Source organism: Typopeltis vanoorti, chromosome 19 (genome assembly GCF_054136105.1).
Source record: "Typopeltis vanoorti isolate ZY-2024b chromosome 19, IOZ_Tvanoo_1.0, whole genome shotgun sequence".
Classification (NCBI taxonomy): Eukaryota; Metazoa; Arthropoda; class Arachnida; order Uropygi; family Thelyphonidae; genus Typopeltis; species Typopeltis vanoorti.
Window position 1 is genome coordinate 23,958,200 of NC_143567.1, and position 15,484 is coordinate 23,973,683.

At 34.5% G+C, this 15,484-nt stretch overlaps 1 long non-coding RNA gene across 1 annotated transcript in view; it reads left to right on the forward strand.

The window, feature by feature from the left end:
* Window positions 1-5,379, forward strand: part of LOC150095912 (uncharacterized) — a 141,006-nt gene extending 135,627 nt beyond the window's left edge. Inside the window, exon 3 of the long non-coding RNA XR_016549964.1 lies at window positions 3,932-5,379. This is a non-coding gene — a long non-coding RNA (uncharacterized LOC150095912). The remainder of the gene's footprint in view (window positions 1-3,931) is intronic.
* Window positions 5,380-15,484: the final 10,105 nt, after the last annotated feature.

Here is a 15,484-nt window from a genome sequence, read left to right on the forward strand (position 1 = left end):
TCGAAAGTTAGCGAATATATATAGTTTGAAAACTTCGAAACAATGCATTTGATGTTTTTACATGAAGAAATCTGTTCATTGGCTGAAAGAATCGAAAATGCTTTATGAACTGGGAGACTCCAAGCCTGTTGAATTTTAATAGTTTTATCCATTACTTTAAAAGAACCGGAATCAGTGAAAGTGACCAGTAATCACATGATAAAGAACTGTCATTCACACTTCTAAGGGTGAATATATCCTAATTTCAAGCCTTCTTGATAGATTGCAGTTGAGAAATGGAGAATGAAATTGCTGCATGACCAAGACAGCGTTTCCATCCACTTTAAATGACATTAATTGGATGAAAAATGAACATTACCTGTTCATTATATGAAGTAAACTAGAAATGAGATTAGCTTTTTCCATGTCTAACAATGCAGTAGGCCTATACAAAAGTGATAACATTAGAAACAGTTGGATGAAAGTCGTGGTTTGAATTCTGGCTGTCGTTTAGACTTGATGCAATTTTCGTGAGAGTAGACCTATCAATATCGGATTCGAAGTGTTAATGATTTGCTTATAGCTATTGAAGCTTTTAAATAAAGAAAATTAGCAACTAAAGATGTCGATGAAAGCTACTTCAGAAACGCGGTTGTTACTCTTGGACATCGTGTAGTAATCAGGTATACGAAATTTAAAGCAGAAAAAAAATATCCGTAATAATTTTTTTTTGTTTGTTTGACATTCGGTATAAATGTTTTGAACAGACAACTGAAAAGATCTATTACACCAAAGTCGCACATGGAATGTAGAAACATATGAAAGAAAACGCGTGGGACTGAATTTCCCCTCTAAGAGGAATGGGGTCTACTCTTGTCTCAACCGTGTAGAGGAAAAACATGATACACCTGAAAGGACTTCCATTATTGGTCTGCCGAGTTTGAAGAGTTGGTATGATCATTCGATTTTCTCCGATTGGTGAGAAAAATTTATATGAGCTAAGGAGAGAGAATCGTCATTTCTTCATGCTCAATCTGAGTAGCTCAAGAACCGAGATCGACTGTTGACTTTGTTATATTGACGCAGGGAGAGTTAGGAATGATAATCGTAACTGTCCCTTCTTAAGAATACACGGGAGAAGTTTAGAAAAGCATTTAGAGGGCTGAAAATCAGTCTCCAACACTGATTACTTTACCATTCAAAAATTTAAACCAGTGAAAATTGGCAATAAAAAAGGAAATTAAAAAAATTAGAATGGATGGTTTTATTAGAGAGAGCTAATCTGGTAGTTGATAATTAAACTGTTATTATTCATTTAATTCAATTAATGCGGAAACAAGTACCGATTATATATTTCGTTTAATTCTTTATCCAAGTGTAAGCAAACCAGGTTCAAGTATTTTCAGAACTGGGGAAACAAGTGGTAAAGGTGGAGTAAGTTCTGATCTCCTCCTTAGTACTCAGAAACGCACCAGCCACAAATGCAGTCAAGTTCATAAAATGAGCAATCTCTCACCCACTATATTATTAGCATTCTGTTCTTACACATTGGAAATAATGGCTGAAACGTAATGTTTATTCTTACGTTATATAAGTATCTCATTTTTGTGTGATTCGTTTAACATCTGCCACAGCAAGGTACTTTTTGTACCATTTCGGATTTTTAAAATGCGTTTTATTATATATTTTAATTAAATAGGAATTTAATTCAACAAACGTTTAAATTATGTATTTAAAAGTATTTCCACTACAAAAATCAAGGACGACATGTGAAAATTTTTGTTTTATTCTTATAATTAAATAATACACATTAGAAATCGCCTCAGTCAAGTTAATCAAAAAATCCTGCTTTCCTTCATGATAGAAGGACATAATCTGAAATCTAAAGGATTTAAATTTTTTACATTATTCATGCTCCATTATACTTTTAATATACTTTTAAAAAGGATGAAGATTTCTGAACAATCATAACAAAAATTAATGTATTTGTTCTATAATGTAATGAATTACATTATTAAATTGAAGATTATTGACAATCCCACTCACGAAAATGCCTGTTACCTATTTGTATATATTAAAATGATAAAATATGTTTTATATGTGGGTGGTCTAAGAGATTCTCGGCCTAACAATGAGAAAAGGAATTTATAATTTCAAAATTATTTTTATTTTTCAACATAGTCTCCCTTAACACTAATACATTTATTCCAGCGTCATTATCCCGTCCTTGTAGTGGTTCTGAGTAAGATCTGCAAATTACCACGAAGGAAGACTTGGTTTCGAGTCTATTCGACGACTAGAGGAAATTTTTCTAAGCCTTTTTTCGACGTTCCCGAGTTAGTCGATCTCTGGCACGGGCAAGCGGGTTTTTCCTCCCGGAAACTCGGGTTTTTCGTCCCGTAAACTCAAGAAAATCGACCGTAGAACCCACATTATTTCAGACATTAAATATATTGTGTTAGGGTTAGGGACCACGAGATGGCGGCACATTTGAGCTGTCTCTCTTCACTGTGTACCGCTTAATTAGCGATAGCCTTGGGCCATCTATCTCTGATTGGTACCAGTGGAGATTGAACTGCCCACTCAGTCTCCAAAAGTTAGATAGTGCTAAATGGCCTCGCCTACTCTCCGTATACGGGAATAAAAAGGCGTTAGCTGATTTTTATTTTTTTTTTACACCCACTATATTGTTAAGTGATACTTCACTCACTATACAGCTGCAATCCCCTCTTGATTCGAATAAAAACTGACCAGAGGAAGATTTTTAGTTTTGGGAAGAGATAGAAGTCAGAGGAGCAAAATTTGAGGAATAGGGTGGATGTTCCAACAATCCTTAGTGCAGATCCCTAAATTTTCTCTGGATTGCCTTTCTGTACCGGACATTGAAAAGTAGCTGCTTTTTATTCCTTTTGCTATAACAATAAAAAAATATAAATAAATATCTAGTATAGAGTTAGAACATCAGGGGAAAGAATGTATCATAGAAGTAGGAGTGATGCTGGAAGATCCGATGTCATCAAAATTGTTTGATTTGGGTAATATCAGATCTATAAATAAATCCAATTCGGATATATAAATAAATCCAAACCAATCTTTGCAGGAATTCGATATTCCTTTACCTTACTTAGTTTGTCAATGGAGATGTAATTTCTAGTAGGAAACTTTTCTTTGCGTCATGTTTGTTCGTATGTTGTACCTTATCCAAGGACCTTTTGATTGTATTTAATATAAAGGGTATTACATGTCGTGCAATTATCAAAGCAGTGTGATTGGCTTATATTTTTGATAGTACCACTGCTACCGTTTTTAAAATAGTAATCATTGATTTGTGATAATGAAGTGGGTCATTGTCCAGTTGCAAAACGCTTATGGTATCCAGATATATCTTATCAAAGTGGGAATCTTCTGATTTCTTGTGTTCTGCTAATTTACCCTATTCTATAGAAAGAGATATGTTCTACTAATATACTGTCCCGTCTGCAGAGAAAGCGAAATTATAATCAATTATTGAATGGTATCAACGTTGATAATAAAACGTTGCTCCACTAAATGAAAAAAATCTCTATTTATAATCAGTGATATATGTCTTCTTGTTCTTCTTCTTCCCTTCATGAGTTAGGGCTAGTGGCCTTCGGAGCTATTCTTCGTCCATCTAAGCAGTTCCCGTCCCAAGGATAAGGTGGCTAGCCCCTATGAGTGATATATGTGTCAAACAAACTATTTTAGAGAACAAGGAAATTTTCTCATCACAGTTGACATTATTGTCTGATTTTTCAACAGAATGAACTGCTGCAAAAATATCATATTCTGTTTCGAGAACAGTTAAACCCATCTCACTTTTTCGAGGAAAATCACAAATAATTAACAGACTGAAAAATAATCAAATGATGTTACATTTAGATTTTCGTTGCTTATATGCATTTAGCTTATGTTTTGTATTCCTTCGTTTCAGTTTCTGAAATCAATACGAGAAGTTTCGTCGTCCGGAGGAATCAACATGGAAATATTTCCAACGAAACTGGAGAAATATAAAGATGAAGAAAACAAGTCGGATAGTGTTACTTCAAAGTGAATCATCAACGAATTGTACTGAAAAATTCATCTGCAAAAAATGGAAAAGAGATTTTTTCAATTCAAATGAGAGCGAAAAGAAATTAGTAATTCATACAAACCATAAACCTTTTATCTGTTCAGTGTGCGAAAAGCAATTCGATCATTCGCAGAGTCTTAAAATTCATTTTAGAGTTCACACTAAAGAGAAACCCTTCAACTGTTCAGTGTGTGAAAAGAAATTTTCTCAGCGAAGTAATCTTAAAACTCATTCAATGATTCACAATAACGAGAAACCCTTCAGCTGTTCGGTGTGTCAAAAGAAATTCTCTCAATCACAGCATCTAAAGAGTTCACACTAAAGAAAAACCCTTCAGCTGCTCTTGGTGTGAAAAGAAATTTTGTCGACGAAATTCACTTAAAAGACATTTACGGATTCACAAGAATAGAAACCTATTTAGTTGTTCACTGTGAATATCAATTCTGCCGTTCATATGACCTCAAATGCTCGTCAGGTTACATGGTAAAGAGCAACCATTCATCTGTTCTGTGTGAAGAAAGAAAATATCTCCAAGAAGGGATCTTAAACGCACTTAAGGAATTCACAATAAAAAACCTATAAGCTGTTTATAGTGGGATATTAAGTTTGCAGCTCCTTGAAATTATAAAAAAATACTTAAAGATGCATAAAGAAAACAAATTGCTTCGTTTGTTTCACATGGGTTAAAGAATTTTCTGAAAATATACAAATGAAGAAGCACTCAACAGTTCCTATAAGAGGAAAGCCTTGAATTTCTCCAAGTGTGTTTTGAAACTTTCTTCTGTCTAACAAAGAATTGTACACATCCATGTGGTCATAATCTTGAGAAGTCCACCTCTTTGATGTGTGTGAAGAAATTTTTTCAGCAATGAATCCTTAACTTCCATTTAGGAATAATGAAGAGAAACATTACTTATGAGAAATATATGGGTAGCAATTTGCCATCTCATCAGTACTTAAAAGCTATCAGCGAAGTCATAGCAATGAAAACCTTACACATGGTCATCCTACTTCCAGAAATATCAAATCGGCAATATTCGTACTAAAACCTCGTATGTCTTTGCAATGTACGTTCAAAGCATGATGTATTTCTTACACTCTGAAGACCCTTTGATTTGGGAAAATGGTAATTTTTAACCTCGACTGACACCTAGTTAATCACTTTAATAGAAAATTTCATGAAAATTGCTGGAAAATCTTGAGACATTTCTGCATATATTACCTCTTGTTACAATTAAATTTTAGCGATATGATCATATTATAACTCTGTTCTTGTAGTAACTAGTATTTGTTTTTAACCAAATTGTACTGTAGAAAATATTTATTTTAAGAATTGAAATAAATTATCTTCAGAAATGAACTTTTTCATGTTATTTTAGAATTTACGTTAACTGAAAATAATTTATAGTATTATATTTATTTGTTGTTTCATTATTCTTGTTATAGTTTTAAAATACACCCTCTTGAAGAGATGTTGGCAGGAGATAAGGTATTCACGCATCCCATGAGAACTTATCCTAATCGTGAGATGTCTAAATATTTCCTGCTTAACAGAGGCTTGAAAAGTCAAACTCTTCAAAATGTTATTATAGTTGCAAACATCTTACATTTCTATCACTATTTGTTTTCTCAATATACTCATCTCTTGAGAGTTTCTTTACTATCGATTTCGACAGACGTCCATGATATTTTTCGCAAGTTTCCTAGAAGAATCTTCAACATTCAACCATTACCTGAATGAATAAGATAAAATCCCCTCCTTCAGTCATATTTTTCACGTCTCCTAAAGTGTTTCCACCATGAGTATTTTCGATGTCTGGTGTTTATAAACAAAAATCTTTACAACTTCTCTTCCTTGTCTGTAAAAATTCATTACTGGGGCGGACACTCTTTAAATTGTCCATGGCTTTATGACTACTGTTTCAGTCCTGTTTCAATCACAAAAAGCGGATTTCATGTGGATTTCTGTTCTTAAGTATTACCAACAAAAAGATGAATTCTGAATCGAGCAAAAAATTATTTCGGATCGCTTACTGCGTCGCATGCGATTAAGAAATATACAATAGATGACAAAGGACAGGAATAAGAAATAATGAGATCCAGAGATTTCTTTCCCGATATAATGAAATTTCTTACTTTCAAATCGTGTATGGGATTTTCTGCTGAAATATTCCCAACGATATAATGCCCAGTAAAGCAGAAGTGAGCAAGGCGTTATACGTCGTCGAAGGGGATATTCTCCAGAGATTCAAATAAAGATATATTTCCGTATTGTGCACTTTTATTGTTTTCAAATTCCTAACACCTTCTGGAAATATTTTGATCAACAAGATTCACAAAAAAATATCTCATGCGACTGAAGTCTGATTGCCCGTATTATGGAGAAGTGTGGAGACTGTCACATTTACGAGCTAAGCGGACTGTAGATATCCTAGAATGCTTGGATATTCAATATTATTTATAATTTTCGAATCATTTTGAGTGGATAATCATTAATCATTGTAAATTTAAAACGATCGTTGTAAGTGAAAAAAAGTGTAAAAACACATTGTTAATATCATAGTTATGCAATTCGAAGTTTTAAGTTGCATAAACATCGTTTATGCAACTTAAATTTCAATATAAGCTGAAATTTTCCGTATATACAAATATAATGCTGTTACGAAACTAAACACATAAGTCTAACTTTCCCACGAGTGTAATCATACAAATATAACAAAACGTGGCTGAATTTAATAATGACAAGTATGACGTCTCCAATTTGCGATTAAAACTCAAATTGTTTGAATTATGCAAACATTATTGAAACGTGTAATTTATTTTTTTCTCAATTAAGTGTCTTATATTATTTTAATGAGAATTTTAATCACGACACAGCATCTGCAGTATTAATTATACATATGTTTACTAAATCTGATTACGCACTTATCGTAAACATTGGTACAGCACGTAAACTTTCATTAGGAAATAAATAAGGCAAAAATTTTATACATACCTCCTATCAGTTAACGACTAATTTTCTTCCTTGAAAGTAAAATTTCCTTTCTTCCGCTTTAACGACACACTAAAATATCAACAACCTTCAAATAAATGTCACTTGATAGGAATTATTAAAAGTCCCACATCGCGGAAACCTCAACTATATTAACAGAGTATGAATAGAGGGCGCTTTCCAGAGATAAATGAACTATTAATAAATTAAAGACTTAATTCTGTATGATAGTCAAGTAAATATTAGTTTAATTATTATATTACTGTATGTTTTATTAGTGCCATATCCAGAAAATTAGCTCTTCTTCTAAAACCATATAATATCAGAGTAACCTTCAAACCTATTGAGACCATTCAAAAGTTTATAAGATCACCGAAAGATAGCCAGCCTTTCTACAAATACTCTGGCGTTTATAGCATACCTTGTTCTTGCGGTACAGACATCTAGAAGTTTTGATACAAGAAAGAAAGAACACATAGGCTATGTAAGGAATAACAGACAGGATATATCAGGCCTTTCTTCACACTTTGCCTCTACCAACCATAATATTGAATTACGAGTCATATACCCTACATAGAAGACAACTACCATTCCAGAACATTTAAAGAAGCTGCTACAGTCACCCGTTCAACAAGGAACTTAAATAAGAATCAAGGCCTAATTTTCTTTTAATTTTTTTCTATTAATAAATTAACCTTTTTCTATTAATAAATTTACGGAACTCAAATTATAAGACTCACCGGTATTTATTTGTCTGTTTAGTTCATCGTCCGATCCTGCCTCCGGCGTAATCATTTTGACCGTGGGTGGCGGCATTTCTTTGTTCTCTTTGCAGTACATGCATTTCCATTCCTCTCGTTTGGCATTGTATCTGTGTTGCCATGTTGTTTCTGAGAATCCGGAACATGTAAGATGATGATTCCTGACGCATTTCCTGCAGGTTATATGACTTCCGTCGGACGATAATTCCTTCAGGCACTTGTTGCACTTCATGACTCACCTTTCTTCCCTTGGACAACTGTAAAGATGGCGACGTCCTTTGTTCTATGCTCGTTAGTGATCACGGTGAACTCTGCTCAGTTTTCAGCACACTCAAAATTTGGGTTTCACTTGGCCGATTTGGATGAATTATATATCACTGTCTTCAGCGTGACAAGTAGAGTTACTTTGTGACACTTTTAAATTAACAACAGGAGTTTGAACCACATTAAAGTATTAAAAAACTGGACCAGCGGTACACCATGCAAATTCGTATGCTTACACAGCGCCCTCTATTGTAATAATAATAATAATATTCGTAACTACATAAGTTGTGTTAATTGAAACATATTGAAGTAACGTTTTAATGTTCATTGTGACAGGGCTGCCCCTAGGAATTTTGCCGCCCTGTGTAGCAGATTTCCGCCCCCTTATTTTTCGTATAGTTTATGCAAATTTTTCCGCCCCAAGCCGTCCAAAAAAAATTTGCCGCTCCGTGCAAATGCACGTCTTGCACCGTCGGTAGAGCCGGCCCTGCATTGTGATATTTTAGAAGGGAAATGTATTTTCACAGAAACATTTTATTGACAAAACTACCTACTACCTATATTGGTTAACTTATTCTTCAGCTCTCATCGTCGAATATCAGCACTTATATGATTTTTTGAAGAGGGAAATGTAAGAAGTACCTGTCAGGTGAGGTACTACTACCTAACAGACTATTCCTAGCTTCTTGGGTGGAATCGCAATTATCTTGTTTCACAGTGAAATTGATATAAACAATATCTGCTGTTTTGCTGTGTTTCGATTGGGCGAAGAAATAAAGTAGTAGTAATAATAATAATATTCCAGTGATAATTAAATTCATTTTAATATATATATATATATATATATATTCAGCTTCATTATCAACGCAAGGTATTTGGTGAACTTGAGCTGGAAGCACTAAAACCTCAAGCTGTAAAAGGAGACCGAACTGCCCCTGAACTGACCAAGGATATGAATGGAGCTGAACCAGATTCCAACGTGCAGAATGCTGAAAATTTTGAAAATATACAAATAGTTGAAAGTAAGCTATCAGATAAGGAACAAGGACTCGTAAGAAAAATTATCGAGCAAATGACCAGCAACCAGGAACGAGTTAGGCTCCCAGTATTGAGACAAGTACCTCAACAAAAACTGAAGGAACTCCTACAAGAGGCCAATAAAGCTGCAAGGGATATTCCTACTGGAACTATTTCGCAAACGAATCAACTTATGTACTGAATAGCCTACATCGTAACATCTGAATTAGGATATATGATTAGTGAACCCAAAAGCAGTAAGGCTCAGGAACCAAAATGGAAGCATCGAATGGAGAATAAAATTCTTAAAGTCAGAGCACACGTGAGCAGTTTGAAAAACCTTAAAAAAAAGATGCTGAAAAAAACAAAAATCTGAAATAACCTCATAAAGAGATATAATACTGGAATACGACATATTGATGAAGTATTAGTGGAAGTGAAGCAAAAAATAGTTGCAGTTGCAGCTAAAATAAGAAGATACAGTGCACGCATTGAACACTACAAGCAAAATTTGATCTTTCGAGCAAATCAGCACCAGTTTTACAAGACAATTGATTGCTGCAGGAATGATAACCTTAAAAAAATATAAATATATAAATATAAATAGAAGATAGAAAATGTAGATTGTGCAAAGAAAAGAAAGAAACGTGGATGCAGCAAAATCGCACAAGTTGAGTACCGTAAAAGGCATGATAACGTAGCTAAGATGGCATTTATGTAAAAAGTATGGGTTTAACGTATCTAAAGACTATTGGAAGCATACATTTTTACCAGAAAGTGGTTGAGAATGAAAAAGCTAAAATACTCTGGGATTTCAAAATCCAAACTGACAAAAGCTTGGAATGTAATACATCCGATATCACAGTGGTTGAAAAAAATGAAAACAAGGGTGTTAAGTTTATCGAAATATCAGTACCAGGAGATAGTCGGATTGACGACAAAGAAAATGAAAAAATTACAAAGTACCGCGATTTGCAAACCGAAGGTGAACGAATCTGGTAAAAGGAAACGAAAGTTGTCCTCATAACATTCGGTGCTTTAGGCGCCATCCATAAAACATTGAAAAAACATCTAAAAGCACTCGAGTTAGATGGATTAAAAATTGGGCAGCTGCAAAAGGCCTCATTGTTCGGCACAGCTTTCATTTTCAGAAAGTATTTCCACAACTCATAGGCCCTTGGTTAGGAGTCGAATTAGTGGAATATAGCCAGCCTTTTCTTAAGGCTGAGGAATCAAATCAAGCTTATATATATATATATATATATATATATATATGTATCGAAAAAACCAAGTTCATATAAAATTACTTCGTATCTTGAATATATATATATATATATATATATATATATATATATATATATATATATATATATATCTGTGCGTGCGTGCGTGTGTGTGTGTGTGTGTGTGTGTGTGTATTAAAATGAATTTTACATTTCTCCCTTGTTCGGAATAGCTAAATTAAAGCTCTTTTCTTTTAATTACAAGAAATGCAAGCGTTAAGTGCGAAGTGGTAACGATGTATAAGTAGAATTTGTTAAATGTATTGTTATTGTTTATATATGGTAGTTTTCTCTTTAAAACACTTCATTATAGAGGGCGCTGCTCGTAAACAATTGTGAGTTATATAGTTCATTTATTTTTGGAAAGCGCCCTCTATTCAATACTTTAGTTGAGGTTCTGCAATGTGGGATTTTTAAGTATTTGCATCGAGGTTAATTTATTTATTGGTTGTTGATGTTGTTTTATTGTGTTGCTAAAGGAGAAGAAAGGAAATTTTCCTTTTAAGGAAGAAAACCAGTATTTTACTGAGAGGAGGTATGTATAAGATTTTTTCTTCATTTACTTGCTGAACTAATTTTTACGATAAATTCGTAATCAGATTTAGCAAGCACGTGTGTAATTAATAATGTAGATGCTGTGTGGTGATTAAAATTATTCTAATGAAAACAATATATGAAACTTAAATAAAAAAAATTGAATTATACATTTCAATAATGATTGCATGATTCAAACAATTCGAGTTTCGTGTTACTGTGTGTGCCAAGTGAAGATATTGAACGAAGAAACCATGCTTATCATTATTAAACCACGTTTTGTTATGTTTGTGTGATTACACTTCACGGGAATGTTAGACGTATGTGTGCCGTTTCGTAGCAGCATTAAATTTGTACATTATTATTATTATTATTATTATTATTATTATTATTATTATTTGTGACACTTCCAAGAAGTCCGAAGACTCATCGCGGAAGGATACCTATTGTACATACGAGAATTCTCAGATTATCTCATCTTATATCGAAAGTAAATGATGTTTACGCACCTAAAAATATTTTGGAAGATAAATTATTATATGTGTTTTCTTATTATGAGATTCCGAATGCTAGGATGTTCCCAGCATTCGGAACAGATATTTATATTTTAACATAAAGCGAATACATTCCTTGCCTGAATTTAATAATAAATATATAATTGCTTTTATTTTGTGTTTTAAATTTCATATTTTGGTGAGAGTGTACCATAAATAATGAATTTTAATGGAATGCTCTATTTTTGCATACCGTTACACCAAGAATTAGCTAGCTTTAGTGTACGATTAGTTGAATCATTTTCGGTCCATGATGCTTTCTTATATATTTTTTATTGAAACAGTTAGCTTAATAGTCTGGTTATGATAATTAATAAAATCATGCAAAGTTGTCATTATGAAATTATGCTGTGTTAACGGTGCTGAGATGAATTTTGATTTGATCTATAATTATCCGTTAAATTATTTATGAAAAAAAATATTGAACTTGAACTTAATTGGTTGATGGACTGAGTCCTTGACTCTTTATCCCTTCATCTGGATTTTAGATTGTGGGTGATGAGATTATTGTGGGTAATTTACCCGCTCATTGTGAGCATTGAGGCTGTATCAGCTTTCTCTTGCGATGGAGGATTTCGGTTTTTTATGTTTGAAACGATCTGAGGGCTTGTAGTCCGCTGCCTGTCGAACTAACTGATTTGGGTGATTATCCGTGATTGTGAAGAATTTCTCTGCAATGCTTGTCATGTAGGTCTTAATATCTGGAAGATTGGCTTCTTGATGTAATTGGGTGTTTCTGATGAACCATATGGCATTAAATGCCATTCTTAGGCATTTATTCTGTATTATCTGAAGTCTGTTGATGTTGCTTTTAGTCGTGTGACCCCAGGTTGGAGAGGCATAAGTTAGTTGCGGTCTGATTACCGATTTGAAAAGTAAGATTTTGTTGCTTATGCTTAGGAAGCTGTTCCTGTTCAAAAGTGGATATAGCTGTGCTATAGTCTGACTTGCCTTAGTGGTAACACTATCCATATGTGACTTGAAGTTTAGACGTCTATCAAGATGAATTCCCAGATATTTGGTAGAATTGCGCCAAGGGATGATTTTACCAAACATTTGTATGCTTGTATTCGGTTCTGCCTTACGTCTGGTGAAAAGTACTGCAGAGCTTTTGTTTGGATTAATTGCGATACGCCACTTGGTGTACCAATCCTCCAATTCATTGACTGCTCTCTGCAGCTTGATTGTGGCCAGGTGTGGACGGAGGGATCTGGCTATAATGATTGTATCGTCGGCATACAGAGCGGTGATAGCTGGAGACAGTTTGGGGAGATCTGCCATGTATATGGAGAAGAGCAGGGGAGATAGTAGAGAGCCTTGAGGTACTCCGGCCGTGATTCTCCTCTCCGTGGATCTGATACCGTTGAGTTTTATTTTAAATTTTCTGTTGTGTAGATATGATTTGATAAGTAGCACTAGTGGCAATGGAATACCAACTTCGTGTAGTTTAAAAATTAGTCCATGATGCCATACTCTATCAAATGCCTGGGTGATGTCTAGAAAAACTGCGCCAGTGTGTTGGTGCCATTCATACCCTTGGGTTATATGTTCGATAACTCTGTAAATTTGTAGCGTTGTGGAGTGATATTTCCTAAAGCCGAATTGTTCATCTTGAATTATATGGTTCATATCTGTTGCCTCTTGAAGCCGTGTGAGAATAGCACGTTCGGCTATCTTACCTATGCATGAAAGAAGGCTGATTGGTCTGTAATTTACAGGAAACTGTGTATTTTTCCCAGGTTTGGGAATTAGGAAAACGTCGGCAATTTTCCATCGTTGTGGGAAATAATTTAGCCGGAAGATGGCATTAATGATGGCTACTAGATGCATAACCCCTTTGCGAGGAAGTAACTTGAGTATCGAAAAAAAATATTTTTTCAAAAATGTTTTTTATCCGAATAGAGGCCATTAGCTGACAGTCATAAATGTAGGTGATCAACAGCTGGTGGAAAATGTGGATAACATGGATAACAACGATTCCGAAATATGAATCTATGTATATATTATCTTCGTTTTCCCGTTGCTATCGTTAAACGTAGATAAATGACGTCTATTTTCAGCCGGAGTGTTTCTGATGCTTGGTAAAAATTCTTTTCTTGTTGATGAATTTCTAGATGCTTTCATTCCTCATCCCATAAGTTTAGGCTTATTTCTTCTATGCTTTATGGCTGATTTCGAGTACTTTTGGCAACTTCTTTCTGCAGTTCGTTTATATTCCCTTCTTTAGGCAACTGTTCCACTCATTTTGGTTTCTTGCTACTTCAGTATGCACCTTCATCCTCTGGATCTTTATTTCCTATCCCGCGTTAATAAGATTGCTTACCGGGTTTCTTGTCTTCTCCACTAATGCTAAGTGAACGGTTTGGTTTTTAATATCGTCCCCACTGCTCCAACCCCCTCACTGTACATTTATACGGACTTTTGATGAGAGTTGTTCAGTTCTAATTCCATGGAATATGTAAATGAGGGTTGGCCATAAGAACATTGATTATGCAGTCTAAAGCAGCCTTCTTGTATAATGAACTATCAGTAATAAATTACGAAATAATAAATAGCGTTTCCTTCTGCGCACCACATGTATATCCGATATTCTTTCAAATCAAAGCACTGCTTTTCCTTTGTTTCTCTGTGTGTGTGTGTGTGTGTGTGTGTGTGTGTGTGTGTGTGTGTGTGTGTGTGTGTGTGTGTGTGTGTGTGTGTGTGTGTGTGTGTGTGTGGAATTACAGGGCTGGTAAGCATGACAAGCTGAGATTGCTTGGATTAGTGCACTTGCATGCGAAACTGAAGGTGTTGGATGCTGATATTGCTCGGGAAGTGGTGAAGGAGTGTTTGACGGAAGTAATAGCAGATTGCATACTTAGTAGAATTCAATAAATAAATTAAGTAGGAGTTAAATGAATAAATATCATCATTAAGCTCGAGCTTAAAAAAAAAAAGAAGAAGAAGGAGGAGAAAACTTTGTTGGGGGAATTAAGGAGAATGGTGACCATAGGAGCACTACAAAGCAGAAACCAGACGGTTAACTAGTGTGGTAATAACAGCAAAAGGAGCGTATGAAAGGAAATTAGCAGTGTAGGCCAAAGATAATACTAAAGAGTTCTTTCGGTATGTTACAAGTAAAAGGAAGAAAGCTTATGGCAGAATGATTTTAATGAATGCCGATTGTAGGGAGGTAACTGAATCAGTCAAAATAGTAGAATTGCTAAGTGAACACTTTGCAAGAGAATATTACCCAGGTGGAGATATTGCAATAGCGAGAGAGGCAAAAAAAAAAAAAAAAAAACCTGGGAACTGCAGTAAATAAATTGGATGTGCATAGCTTATTACAGAAACTTAACGTGAATTATGCTATGGAATTAGATATTATACCAGCTAGAATTTTACCAGAAAGCGCTAGGGAATTGTCAGTACATTTGATCATGTCATTTAATCCAAGGAGCTCTGAGTTAGTCCCAAGGTGGGTGGGGTGGAGGAAAGAGGGGTAAATTTATACATTGATAAAGGATTCTTCAAGAGTTATGTAGGAAATTAACAACTGATCAGCATAGTAGTAGTCGTTGTCACGGTACTGGAGAAGTTCGTCAAGAACAAAAATACAGCAATTGATAGACAGAAATGGGACACTGTATGGATGGCAGTATGGTTTTCTGAAGGGTAGGCCACGCCTTTGAAAGTTGCTCACGTTTTTTAATACTGCGAGATATGCGTTGGCGAGATTATTATTTCCTTACCGTGATATTGCTGGACTTTGCAAAATCTTCTGAAAACATACCGCATGGAATTCTAATCAATAAATTGCAACACATGGGAATAGATGTGAAGTGGATAAGAGGGTGGTTGGGGGTGGATAAGAGGACATTGATATATAATAATAATAATAATTTTTTTGTCTCAGATAATTATATATACACGTGTGTGTATATATATGTAATATTTATAACACATTACAATTGTGAACAACAGATACCTGCAAGTTAATAATATTTTTAAATAATAATTTTTAAAAAAAT